The sequence below is a fragment of the Amblyomma americanum genome, chromosome 6, assembly GCF_052857255.1.
Source record: "Amblyomma americanum isolate KBUSLIRL-KWMA chromosome 6, ASM5285725v1, whole genome shotgun sequence".
Lineage (NCBI taxonomy): Eukaryota > Metazoa > Arthropoda > Arachnida > Ixodida > Ixodidae > Amblyomma > Amblyomma americanum.
This window is the reverse complement of record NC_135502.1, coordinates 28,808,301-28,821,741: the sequence shown is the minus strand read 5'-3', so window position 1 is coordinate 28,821,741 and position 13,441 is coordinate 28,808,301. Positions and strand designations below refer to the sequence as shown.

Here is a 13,441-nt window from a genome sequence, read left to right as displayed (position 1 = left end):
GTTGTCCTTTCGTATTCTATATTAACAACTAAGCGCTAAACACAACTCAGGCACTACACTACTAGCGATGATCAAAAGCGCTGGTGTTTCGCAGCAATAATACGCAAAAGTAGGCGACTTGGGTAGCAGGACTAGCGAAGGGAAACAAATGCATGGGGACCAGTTTTCGCGACACCGTACTGCCGATGCTATAGAAGTATGAAAGCACCAACGAAAAACCTTAACCTCTCAGGTGCATTGAGCGCCGGGAAACTAAATGTAAGCGGGGGTGTACGCGAGAGCGCGCCTGACGCTAAAATCACCCCGGTAAACTTTTCAGGCCTGTAAACGCTTCAACAGGTAGCACCAAGTGCCAGCAAAATCTAAAAGCATGTACACTCCCCTCGACTGGTCCAAGGGGTTTGCTTGTGGGGCCTGCTGTACACCTCGTTATGAATCCTCAGCGGCCGTACTCTCTCGAAAGAGGAATCCTCCCAAGCTTCGGACTGCTAGATGTGCTAGGAAGCTGCGCTAAGCAGCTTAGAAGCTAACCCCTTGGGCTGTATACTTTTGACGGGGGCTGTACTATCCGGGACAAAAGTTTCATGGCGCTTGAGAGGCAACCGAAGCCGATAGCTCGATATTAGCCGGTAGCTTGAACCCACGCTTTCGCAGGTCAAAGTCGCACGTGCGCTTAGGTGGCTTCTCGCGCGCCCTGGAAACTTTTGTCGCCGAGAGTACCTCGCCTGGAAGACGGCCCGTGGTGTGTCGCCTACATTACAGACGTCACGAATTTACAAACTACAATATGTTGGCCCAGTCTCGGCGAGCGAAAGACGCTATCGGGGCAGCTAAGGGAATCACGATAAGAGGCGCAACTGCTCGGCCAACTTCTGGTCTACGCGTGTGTGTGCTGCTCCGACACTCGACACAACATATCGTGATCAGAGTAACCCTTTCAGAACAGCCCGAGACGCGGATCCCGGAAGCAGCTTGCTGCCCACCAAGCGCGGCGCCCTGAACACGCAATGCAACTGGGCAGCGCTGCATGCACGACTCGGCTCGCGCGTGCAACGAAGCCGAGCGAGGCGAGCTGAAGCGAGGACCGTTGTGTAACAAACTACACACCGCGTTCACACGGCTACGCACCGCGCAAGCGAGAAACGAGCTTACCCCACAGGCACGCAGCTTTCCAACAGAGACAGCCCGAACCAAAGGACAGCACTGGGCAATATACGACGGCTAAACCTCGGTCATGAAGCCTTCGTTGCCTATACGGCGCTATTAAGTGCAAGCTGACCGCGTTCCGTCGAACATTCGACGCTTCACACACTGCATAAATATATATAGAAGTGTACAACACCTACAAATGCCACCGCAATTATAGACGCGTGAGTCCCACAACGAGAGGCCACATCACCAGCGGCGCGCCAACTTGTGGCAGGGGCGCGCGAAACGTGCCAAGATCTCCATCAAACTTCGCGCGCGCACGGCGGTCGTTTCCGACACCTGCCCGCCGCCGGGACAACGCCAGAAGCCGAGAAGTAAGTATGCAGTCACGAGGCAGCTGTCCCCGAGTGGCTCCCATCATTGCGTGCAGGTGCCCCCAAAGCGGCCGCGAATACCAAGCTATGCGGGCCAGTCTCACGGCCCGAGTCGCAGCTGGTGCAGTGCCCCCTGCGGCATCCCTCTCCGCCGAGCCAAAGCCGGGGCCTGGAAGTGAGCAACGCCGGTCGTCACAAAACAGTGCAGATCTCGCCGGCCGCAATTACGGCACTTTCCCCCTTGGGCGCGACACCCCATGCGAGACGGCCGGGCCACGAATGTGGAGCGCCAGCGCGCACTCTGCCCGCCTGAACACGCGCACGCGCGGCAGAAAGATTCGCGGGGTCACCCCGGCTCCGCTACCTGTCTCCCCGGGCGACGGCCACAGAATGGGGCCCAGATCTTGACGCGCCGCGCATACACACACACACACACACATACAAATACTTATACGAGATGCAGAAAAGACATAATAGGCTCGAGTATGCGACGCAGCCAACCGTACAACACGCACAGCGTCGAAGGCCGGCTACGCTGAATAGGCGCGGCTATTTGCAACCCGATAAGACTGTGCCCCATTACGCGCCTCGGAAAATAGGCGAGGCAAGGTTGAATAAAGCCACTGCAAAGGTGTTACGTGTGTCTGCCGCGGGTGCAGCCGCATATATGCTAAGAATTGGGGGGGGGGGGGGGGGGGGGGTTACGCAATGCGTGCGAGAAGTCCAGGGTTAAGTTGGGAGCTGCACAATGGCCGCTGCTCGACGCCCAATAAGAGATGGCGATGGCAACAGGAGGTGCAGAGATCCCGTTCGTGGGCCCCTCCCGCCCATGCGAGCCTGCTTCACAGTGAGCCAACCGTTAATGGGACAGCCAAAGCCCTTTGCGTGCCATCCGGACGGTGTCGGCCAAGTGACGTCACGGCTTCCCCTCCACTCGCGCTCTCAGTGAGGCGGCTGAATATCGTTCCAGTATACCGTGAATAGAACACGCTCTGTTAGTTCCGAGTTCATATCAGAAGAACGCGAGAACAAGTGACAGCAACAAGGCACGCAGAAGTGTACAAAACCTCCGTACCACCACGCCGTTAAGAAATCGCACTTTAGTTTAGCGACAAAGACGCACAATGCGCGTGACGCGCAAATGTCGATTGCGACCGAGCGCCGCCTGCGTTGGTCAGCTGAGTCCTTCCCCATCGCTTTGCAGCGACGATTTCGAGGCGATGCCTACCTGCTGTCGATGCCGTGACAGCGTGAACACCCTCTGAACTTATTCTTTGTTGTGTGTACACAGGCAAGAATGGCTCCGTTCGCAAAAGAAAACCGTCCCGTCCCAATCATTACGAGAGGCATTGCCCACCACTAATCTTCACTCCTGCACTGTCAGAGGGCAGCAACGATCAAAAACAAATGACCCCAGTGAGGGCGAATGAAAGAGATAAAAAAAAAAAACAAAGGGCGCTTTGGCGGCCTTGCCGATGCTGCGCCCAAAATCATAAGATACTGAATTCTTCCTGAAATAGGGTGCGGACAAATCAGACTACAGTGCGGCGCGCCCGCAGCGATGTACGGAAAAAATAACTGAAAGGTAAACAACAAACTTAAGCAGCACGCAAACCTCCCACGAGCATGCATGGAGGGGATGACCTCTATGACCTTTATTACGGTTCAATACCGTAGCGTGCCCCACCTAACGAAGACAAATAGTATGCGTTTGGGCCGAACCAAGGTTTCGACGACAGATTTGTCTCGTCAGGCACAGGACGGGGAGAAGGCGTACGTGGGTTCCTTACGTGAACAAGGAACTCGTACGCGGTTCTGAAACGTCGACCCCTCTTCGGACGTGGTCAGTAACCGCGATTTACCTAATTACTCGTATGTTGGGACGGATGAAAAAGGAGCGAAAATTATAGAAGAGAGAATAGAAATTGCTCAACGAATAACATTAAACAGAGGAAAGGGTTTTAAAAAAGAATTCCAGCCGGGACACGTCGGAGCTTGAGAAAACGAAGCGCCGTATAGGCGGGCGTCTCGGAGAAATTCAACGTGTATGGCTGATCCGCGCGCATTGAGACACGCGGAAGGGCACGCCGACCGAGCCACCGACCCTTTCTTTTCTTGAACCGTCGCGCTCGTACTCGTTCGCGCACGAGCGCATGCGCGGAGAGGACGACGAGCGCTGGTTCGCGTCGCGCCCCGGGGGCACGGCCCAACGTCCCACAAAGACAGGCGGCCGCTCGCGAAGAGACAGGACGCGGCGCGACCGTTGCGCATACGCGTTGGCGCAACAAAGGGCGCCCCACCTCCCCCCTTCTACACCCTGCTTCCATCTACACACCCGCCTTGAATCCATTATTTTTTCTTGCGCCCTCCCAGAGCTGACAAAGGCGACAACTGTGGACGACGGAGAGGGCGACCGGTCCGTCGAGACGTGGAACGCACGGAGAACGATGGAAGGGGGGAGCGGGGGGGGGGGGGGGCACACCCGCGGCTCTATTCAGATACGCACGCACCCGAGCAAACCAGAGCGGACACGGCGCAAGACGACGACGACGGTAACGACGGCAACGAGCCCCCCTTTATGCTTCGCGAGCGCAAACACACGCACGCACGCGGGAGCGGCGCGCCCCGCGAGAAACACGGACGCACACAAAACCACTCCTCCCTCGAAAAGAACGGGTTCCGGAACAACCGAACCGGCTGTCGAAACACACACGAAGGATCGGAGAGTAGCGGGGCGCTAGAGGAGGAAAGAGGGGGGCGAGGGAGATATGCCTGCGCAACGCTATGGCGATCCGTCCGTCCTCGTGATGGAAGGAAGCATCGTATGACATGGCAGCAGCGGCGGTCTGGAGCGTTTTGTCTCGTTTGGTCCACGTCGTTCGAGAGGCCGGTTACGTGCATGCGGGCTCCGACCCGTCTGCATCCATTAGCCTGAACGCTTCAACGTTCACAATGCGGGTCCGCTAGGGTTGAACGAAGCCCTGATGGACATTTTAAAAAACTCCAACGAACACTGCTGTTGCTTTTAAAAGCCTGGCGGAACCGGTTCTGTTGCGCCCGCGCCACGATATACAAAAAGAAAATACACTCGAGTACACTCATAACGAACCTGGCAGTCACGCGGATTGCGTTCGTTGTATCCGACGTTCGATGTAAACGGACTCCCTGCGTTACAGCCAACAAAAGTCCGCCAACAGCGGCGTTTTCTCATTAAAAACTGCATCATGCGCGGCTATTTCTTTACAGCAGGTCCTACCACGGCGCTTTTCGGGCTCTCCAAGGCAGTTACGTTCTTCTCGCCGAAGTAATAAATCCTTGCGGCCGAAAATCTGCTTTAGGGACGGGATAAAACTAATCGTGGTTTAAGCATCCACGGCAGCTCGTGGCAAGTAGGCCATACGACCGGACTCCTAACAGCATGGGGAGCGCTTGTCCTTTGCGCACAACGGCTTCATCAGGGCACGGTTCTGCGATGTTGTAGTTCGCGCGAACGTAGTCATCTGAGGGAACATCCGGCGAACTTATGCATCGACGACGCGTTGACAGAAATCTACATGCGCCTCAACACGGTGTCTTTGACAGCGTCATCTATCGTTCTTGGGCCTATGCAGCGGCGACAGTTACGTAGCGCAGGTGCGCAAAGAATGCATCAGTTGCACTGTCCGCTATCTGCCTGCACGTTGGTATAGAAGCACAGATGGTGAAGCCGACTGGGGCCAGGCGTCGCATACCGCTTGACCAGCATGGACTGCGAGGCATTCAAACATTCAAAGTAGCTGCCGCTAGTTGATCCCCAATCATGCGCATTGTCTCTACTTTCGGCGCTGCCGCAGTCTCGCGCCCAACACGCTTCTGCTTCCACTCTGCGGTGCTTCTCCCAGACAACGCACACGCAGGCTATGATTGTCCTTACAGGTCATCGGCGCGCGCTTGACCGGCGGTTACCTGCAGTTTCAATGCCACCTTTGTCTTGCTTTTCTCGCTCGACATGTTCCTTCCGGGTGGTGTCGCTGCGGTTGAGAGACGCTTTTTAATTTGCCGCGCTAAGATGTAAGCGCGAGTTTTTCAGTTACTGGGGCGATGTTTACGCTGCCTCCTCGTCAGCCACAACCGAGTGGCGTGGGCCACAGTTGTTCGTTGTATCCGAGACGAGTTGCCATTAATGCCTCAATGCATTTTTTGACGGTAGCACCGCACTCCTTCGCAATAAACGAGCGTTCGTTATATCTGCGTCCATTGTAAGTGGCTCGACTTGTACCATAAAAACGAGAGGCTCCAGTACAACAGACCTTCAAGGCCGATAAAAATAACGCCCATGACTATGATGCAGGCCACCTGCGCCCACTTCGTGTACCAACCTCCTGCTACCAGGCGATGACCACACAATGTTCTCCTGGGTACTAGGCATAAAAGTGGCGGGTGATGTCACGACTGTGCCAACCAACGGGACTGCAAACTCAGCTTGTGACCATCTAACAGGGAAAGGAAAAGCAGCTGCACAAGGACGCCTTAACTATTCCCTTGCCTCAATGCGAGAACAAATGCGCTACAGAACAGACGGCCATTGAACGGAAAATCAGCTTTTTAGCTACATCAGAACATGCCCTTCGTGAAAGAGCACTTCAGGATAAATGCCAGCGCGTCACTGTGTTCATGGGCGCCCCTCCGATCAGCAATGATAACAGCAATTAATATTTACTTTCATCCATACAGAAGCGAAGGGGTTCGCTTTCGGTCTTCTTTCGCTAAAGAGACATGCTGCAGAAACGAACTGCGAACTCGGGTGTTGTTAGTATTTCTTGGACGACTCGACGGGCTGCACGGTGCCTCGCCGATTTCCTTACACGTCCTGCTGAAACCCGCGCAGTATATTAGGCTCGGTACCAAGTCGCGACAACATGCTACACACGATCGGCGCGGCACGGGCGGCCAGTCCAACGAGAACCCCAGCTCCAAGATCAAGTCGGGCATCGGGACTAGCAGACTGCGAGTGTACCGAAGCAATCAGTAAAATGGACGCTGCCGAACCCAGGGAGAGTGCGACACGACGACTTATATATCACACGCCGCGATCTCGCGCGATCCGCAGAGGCGCCAGATCTGCCGCCTCTGCAGAGGCTTCCAATGCGGGGAGAAAAACGGGGCGACCGAAATGTACGCGCTCCGCAAACAGCCCGATTCCAAGCGGTGAAGCAAAGGACACGGAATGAGAAAAGAAAACGGGGTTTGGCGAAAATAACAGCGGATCGCCGGGCGGCAAGCGAGGCCGGAGAGCCCTTTCTGCGATGCCTCTGTAGCTGTGGTTAACCACGCCGGCGCGAACACACATCTACCCATCCCACTCCCAATCTCCACGACCTTCCGAGGCAGGGTCAGAAGACAGCAGGAGCAACGCCTCGTGCTTGTTTCGGATACGGCGTGCGCAAACGTGTGTGTAGCGGTGTAGTACGTACATATATAAGGGCGCGCGGACTGAGAAGCGAAGACGGGGACGCCGCCGATAAGGAAGCGGACAAGACATCAGAATCGGGTCAGCGGCGAGGGCCCGTACGAACGTACGACCACCAGCAAAGAGGAAAATAACGCACACACAAAAAAAGGCCACACCATAGGCCGAACTCCGCTCGACGCGCTACATCGAAGCCACTTTCGGAACAAAAAAAAAAAAGAAACCGGCCGCCGACGAACACGTCCCGTTTCGTTGGTGGCTGCTGTCGCGGACTGCCGCGAATCCCACGATAAGAGAAAGCAGCGCGCGGGGGGTGGAAGGGGAAAAGCGCAGAGTTCACCTCTGCGTGTAGCCACGGGTGCCACCGCGAAGTTCCCGAGCGGGGGGAGGGGGTCGCCCGAATCGAGCACGTTTAATGCCGCGGGCCGCAACCGCGCTCGCTTCTCTCGAGCACACAACCCACCCACCGAGCTGCTGCTGTCTCTCTGCCGCGCAGTTACACGCCTGTATAGCACGACAGGACGCGCGGCCGGTGCACGAGGAAAACCGCCAGATATACGTGAAATCGCTTCTCAGAGGAGAGAAATTGAAAGATACGAAGAAAAAAAGCGACCGTGGTTCGAGGGTCGTACTACGCTTTACCCGCGAAGCCACTCTGTATTCATTTTCTGTTAACTTCGGAATGAGAAGGCAGAACGACGGGAGAGTAGCGTTATTTGAAGCCCCCCGCGCTGCGCGACCAACAACGCCAAGGGGACATAAAAGAAAAACAAAGAAAAAACGGCCATAGAAGACAAAACGCGCTGATGAGCGCGCCTGAGAGAACCCAGCGGGGGGGAGAAAGAGTCCGATCTGATGCTGAGCTGACCCCGATGTTCCGCGGTTATAAAACAGAAGGGGGAGAAAAAAAGGGACTCGGCAAAGAGTGAAAAAGAAAGAAGGCGGCTCTTTCTCTCTGGCCGAAGCTTTGGAGAATGATTTATGGCCGCCCGCGATCTCCGTCGACCCAAAGAAGCGCAGATAGCAGTTGTACACACACACACACGCGGGTGAATTATGACGACCCACAGAACGTGGTACACGAAAATGGAGTAGGCCCGATTCGCCGCGTCTCTCACACTTTTTAGTATTTGTCTCCAGCACACTGATAATTTCAGCTTCTCAGATCATCCTTTCATTTTCCTCTCCCCCCCCCCCCCCCCCCCACCTCAGCTGGAAGTCACCGAGGCTTCCAGAAGTCGCAATTAGTTCGCGGTGCGTATAAGATAAGCCACTGCCGCGTACGATATGAGAGATCACCAAACGCGTTAACTGCATGCCAGCACTTGCCCATTTCAAAGTGAACTCTTCACACGTATTTTCGCAGCGGTAGACGGCAAGATATCTACTACAGCTACCACTTCTGTAGCAAAGGCCACATCGCATCAAAGCAGTGAGCTTTATCGCGACATTTTGTATAAAAGTCGGCTAAGTTCACGCTTTCCAAGTGTACGTCACTGAAGCGACACGGACATGCCTCTTTTGTAGTAGATCTAGTTAGACGTTCGGCACTCTCATCAATGGAATATTTGGTGCCTCATTAAATACATCTATATCCCACACGAGTAGCCTGCCTATTTACAGGATTCACAGCAGACACGCAGCGGAAACAAGAGGCCCCAAACTGAAAATAAAAAGCGACAACACGTGCATGCACGCGATGCGCAAATCAAGGAAGGCCGGGTGGCGTCGCCGACCGGGTTCGCACGAACCGGCCGCTACTCACTTCGATGCGCTAGGAGAGTCGCCTACGCCTGCTGCTGCTGTCGCTCAGGGGTAGTCCATTGCAAGACGTGTCGGTGTGCGCACCCTGGTAGGCCGCTGCGCCTGTCGGCATCCCCAGAGACTGCGCAGTGTCATGCCGGCCGCCGAGAACCTGAGTTGCGGGGGAGAGGAGAAGAGGAATGGCGATAATGCCGTTAGGTCACGACTTCGCGCGTAACTCGATCGCCCACCAGTTGTATAGCTATAGTCGGGTACAGCTCAAGACCGAAGCTGCTTTTGCCCGTCAAAGGACCCCCTTCCAGCCAATGGCGTCGGCCGATTCTCACGAATCTGCTAGCTAGACAACGCAGGGAGCGGCGTGACAATGCATGGAAGACACCATCCACTACTATGGAGGAAGGGGACTATTCCCTTTCATCTGCCACTCCCGCACTGTCACGCTCGCAGGATCATTAGAATCGGCCGACGCCATTGGCTGGAAGGGGGTCCTTTGACGGGCAAAAGCAGCTTCGTTCTTTAGTTGCATCCGGCTACAGTATGCCACACGCCAGTGTTTTTGTCTCCTTTTTAATTTTTTTTTCAAATGTTGAGCGCGTGACGCCCACGGAGCTTCAAAAGTGTCTCGCTCCGAAGAGGTAACGTCGGTATCAGACCGCAATGCAAAGCTCGTTTCTTATCCACTGAACGCTTCAACAGTTCCTATCCAACTTACAGCTCACGCCGAAATCAGCCGAGCAGACGAAACTGCTACACCCACACGCAGCAGCGGAAGAAACCTCAATGGGGTTACTTCAGCGCTGCTGTCATCGGCCTCTAACACATGTCCTCTGATTCCAAACATATATCTCTATCGCAATGCATACAAGGCAGAGGAAGCGTGAAAAAAAGAAGTGCGCTCGCCCTCAACATTGTCTTCAAATTTAGGAAGCGCTGTCAAAAGGCGACGGGGGAGTAAGGGGGAGGGGGGACGGAGAGGCCTGATTGGCTTCTTTCTATGTGGGTGTTCACACAGCACTGTCCCCAGCACAGCGTTACCCATGTCTGACAGTTCTAAACCAGAGCGCAAATGGCAACGGTAATCATGGTTGTAAGCAGTTTCAAAGCGGCCTTCACTAAGGCTGTAGGCTGATGCGCAATAAAGAAACGCGTTCTCAGATATCTAGTCAGTAGACGCCAACGGCGACCACTGCACTGCGCAAAGTTTCCTTTCACGGTTTCAGCGACAAAAAATAAAGCGCGCAATAATGAAATCCGCGTGTGTTACGTACCGTGGATAAGATTCCGCGCTCACAAATGTCACGTTAAGCGCTCTCAGCATGACCCGAAAAGGGGCAACATCATTATTTCAAGTGGCTGGCTTAACGACTTCTAAGCTAGGGACGATGATTCCGTGTAGGCCCGCCTTTCAACTGTTCCCCGAACGCACAATAGCACAATGGAGTCCCGCTCCATTACGCTGACGAGAGTGGGTGAAGGAGCAAAATAAAATATGCCCACCCAATCACCTATCTCCATTGCGGCGCTGGAAATAGTGGTGCTCTTTAGAGCCCGTGTGCCAGGACGCGACAGCACTGAAACTAATTAGGCCAAGAACAAACAAGCCACGAAACTGATACATGGACCAGACTGCAAACTTCAGCAGACGGAAAACTCAGATCCACATATGTGATAACGCTATGCAGGTTGGGCAAGATGAAATTCAACGACTCATTTTGAAGCAGCAGCCAGTAAGGCAAATACGCATGCATTGAGTAATCGGTAAATACACGTTGAAACGCATGAAGTCCTAGTTACATCCAATGTACACGCGGGGTCCCATATGTAGATTTCTTTGAATTCAATACAAAGCGGCTTTTTTCTGTGTTATTCCAGTGATCAGCCTGCGATGTGCAAGCCTTGGATTTGGCACAGGAGTATACATGTAGAGATCAGTGTCAGCGCAAAGAACCGAAGCACACAAAGCGTAGACGGAACACAGGGAAAAATGAACTATCATTTCAGTGAAGCACAGAGAATTTGCACATTTAATTTTCCTTTGAACCGAACAAAAGTTGCCTTCTTGGAGCAGGCGAAAGGCACATGATCCATTCGTGAGAATATATGCACATAAGGCCTAAAGTTGTGTGCTTGTAACAGGGTATACCACTGTCATCAACATCATCAGCCTGATGATGACACCACTGTACTAGAGCTAACGCTGTACAGATGAGTGATAACCAGAAATGGCAACAAAGAACATCGTTGTAACGTATGCCAGCTGCACATTCGTCCCACCGAGACTCAGAGAAACGTGGAAACCCGGCGCAGGATACTTGACGTTCCTGTGCACAATCCACGTCATCACGAGGCGCGTCCGCATTCGAACTCGGAACCTCTCAACTATCCAAGCCACGGCATCACGCTGCGAAAATACCAAGCTTCGAGGAGGCCGTTCCGAATGAGACGAACGAGAGACGCGGCCGAATGAAGACGTGTCAGTAACGTTCGACTACGCTCTGCAGATCCCCAGAGAACCATAGTTAAGTCCTAACAAACGAGTCTGTTTTTAAATTAGTATACAGCTGCCTCACTAACACGTACCTTGATGAATGTTACCAGTAAATGTGACATCTCGCGTAAAAGGGCCTCACATATGAATTCACTTCGACTCACGCTAAGAAACCACGACCGTATAACATCAAGTCAACCTAGGAAGAATGCAAGCCGAATGGTAATGGCTGCTTAAAGACACCACCCAAGGCGACTAGACTGGCCACTTCAAAACTACCCCATCGCTTCGCACCCCAAACAAAAGCCGCCCCAATCCGGTTACCCTACGGCTTCCAACTTGCCACCCACAACGTGCATCCGGCGTGGGGGCGCCAAGCAAAAGCAGCTGAACAAAGCACAAGTCCGCGAACAGGAAGCAAACGCAGCAAACAAAAGGGGGAGCACCAACCCACACGTGTTGATCAGAAAGAAAACCCGCCGGGCCGTTAGGTTCCACCTGGTCGCGTGCGCGGCCGAGACGCCGTGGGCGGCGGCGGTAAGTCGAGCACAACTTCGTCGAGCACCAATCACCCGGCGACAGCCGGTGCGGCGCACCAGCAATCACACGCCGCACCTGATTGACTGGAGGACGACGACACCACCAGCACACACCCAGAAAACTCTTCAGCTTCTGGAGACGAGCACGCACATACACACGGACGATTTTTGGCGGCAATCCCAGGGAGGACAAGGAGCTCAGTCGCGGAGCCCGACTCCTCTCAAGCTCGAGTAACAAAAGCGCGCAGACTGCGGCGCGGGACACGACGGCGTGCTCGGCTGGCGAAGAAGCCTTTCTTCAAAGGGAGCCCGACAGAGGAGCCGGCGTCGACGACTTGACGCACGTGAAAAAGAAGGACGGAGGCACGACGCAGCGAGCGGCGCTACAAGACGCCGGCGCGCAGTCGAGGCGGCGGCGGCAGCGGCGCGACTCGACTTCCTCCGCGCGCGGACCGGAGCGAGCGACTGCTCCTCTCCTCCCCAGGGAACAAAACGGGGGAAGCGGGCGGCGCCGAGGGCGGCGGGGAGGCTGGCGCAATCGGGAGCCCCGATCGGCATCCTCTCGGCTCGAATCGCCCGTGGGCGCCCGGCTCGCGCAGCTGACCTGCTCTCATAACCCTCACCCCGCGCGCGCGCTCAGCGGGGGGTTAGGAGGCGGCTCGCGGAGCTTCCAAAGGCCGCCCGTACAGTCAGGCTCCTATTCTTGAGGCGTGGGAGGCGAGAAGAACGCGCTCGACGATACAGCGCGCGACCGTCTCCGTCGCGCCCCTGAAGCCCAGTGTGTACTATACATCACCCTAGCGAATACCCGGCGTATATTTTTTGTTATGCCGGTAAAAATAGAAAGAAAGAAAAAAGGAAGGAACGGGATGTGGAGTGCGCCCTATTTTTGACCGGACAAGCATCTCGCGCGCTGCGCTGCTGCGCGCGTCAGCAGGTGGAATGCCACCTGCCGTTTATTTACTTTTGTTTTATTATTTTACGCTCATGGGCGCAAGCAGACGAGGCGGTATTCACAGTGCCCAGGACCCGTACAGGGTCGGAAGTAGCACGTTCGACGTACTCCCAATGTCTGTCATGCGTGATCATGGACGCAAAATGAAGAGAAATAATAGAAAAAAGAGCAAAAATTAGCACGTGTGCCACATCATGCGGGTCTTTTCCAGACTGTCGAATTGCGTGATATAAGGGTAACGCCACGCTTCGTTTCTCGCCATCAGCACCCTGGAAATGTTACAATCCTTCCGTTTTCCGGTTTAACTTCACGGTATTCTATGTACGAGGGACAGTCAAATGAAATCGAGCCAATGCGAATATATGACACAAGGGGTACTTTATTTAACAGTAGTCTCCATGAGCATTTAGAAATTTGTGCCAATGACTAACAAGTCGCGTGATTCCCGTCTCATACAACTCATTGGGTTGCTGCTTCAAAAAGTCTGACTGATTCTTTCACGTCATCGTCTGACACAAGTCTGGTTCCCACGAGCCGTTTATTTTTTTTCGATTGCCCGAAAACGTGTAAGTCGCAACCGATAACTGAGATGGGCATGAACTGCGGTGTGAAGCGAACCATGACTGGTGTTCACACGCTCTGCCAGTTGATCGATGCTTATCCTCCGTTTTTGTCTAATCAGCTCATCAACCTTTGCAGTTGTGTTGGGGGTGATTGCACGGT

At 54.3% G+C, this 13,441-nt stretch overlaps 1 protein-coding gene across 2 annotated transcripts in view; it reads right to left on the bottom strand.

Moving 5' to 3' along the window:
* The window catches only part of CdGAPr (GTPase-activating protein CdGAPr), a 250,190-nt gene that overhangs the window by 173,581 nt on the left and 63,168 nt on the right, over positions 1–13,441 (bottom strand). The window contains exons 1-2 of one of the 2 annotated variants that reach the window (XM_077668885.1): positions 11,675–12,194; positions 8,738–8,887 (exon numbers count right to left, since the gene is read on the bottom strand). The gene's annotated coding sequence lies outside the window, so the exon portion shown is untranslated. Of the gene's footprint in view, positions 1–8,737; positions 8,888–11,674; positions 12,195–13,441 lie in introns of those variants that run through there. The other variant, XM_077668884.1, reaches the window with a different exon arrangement.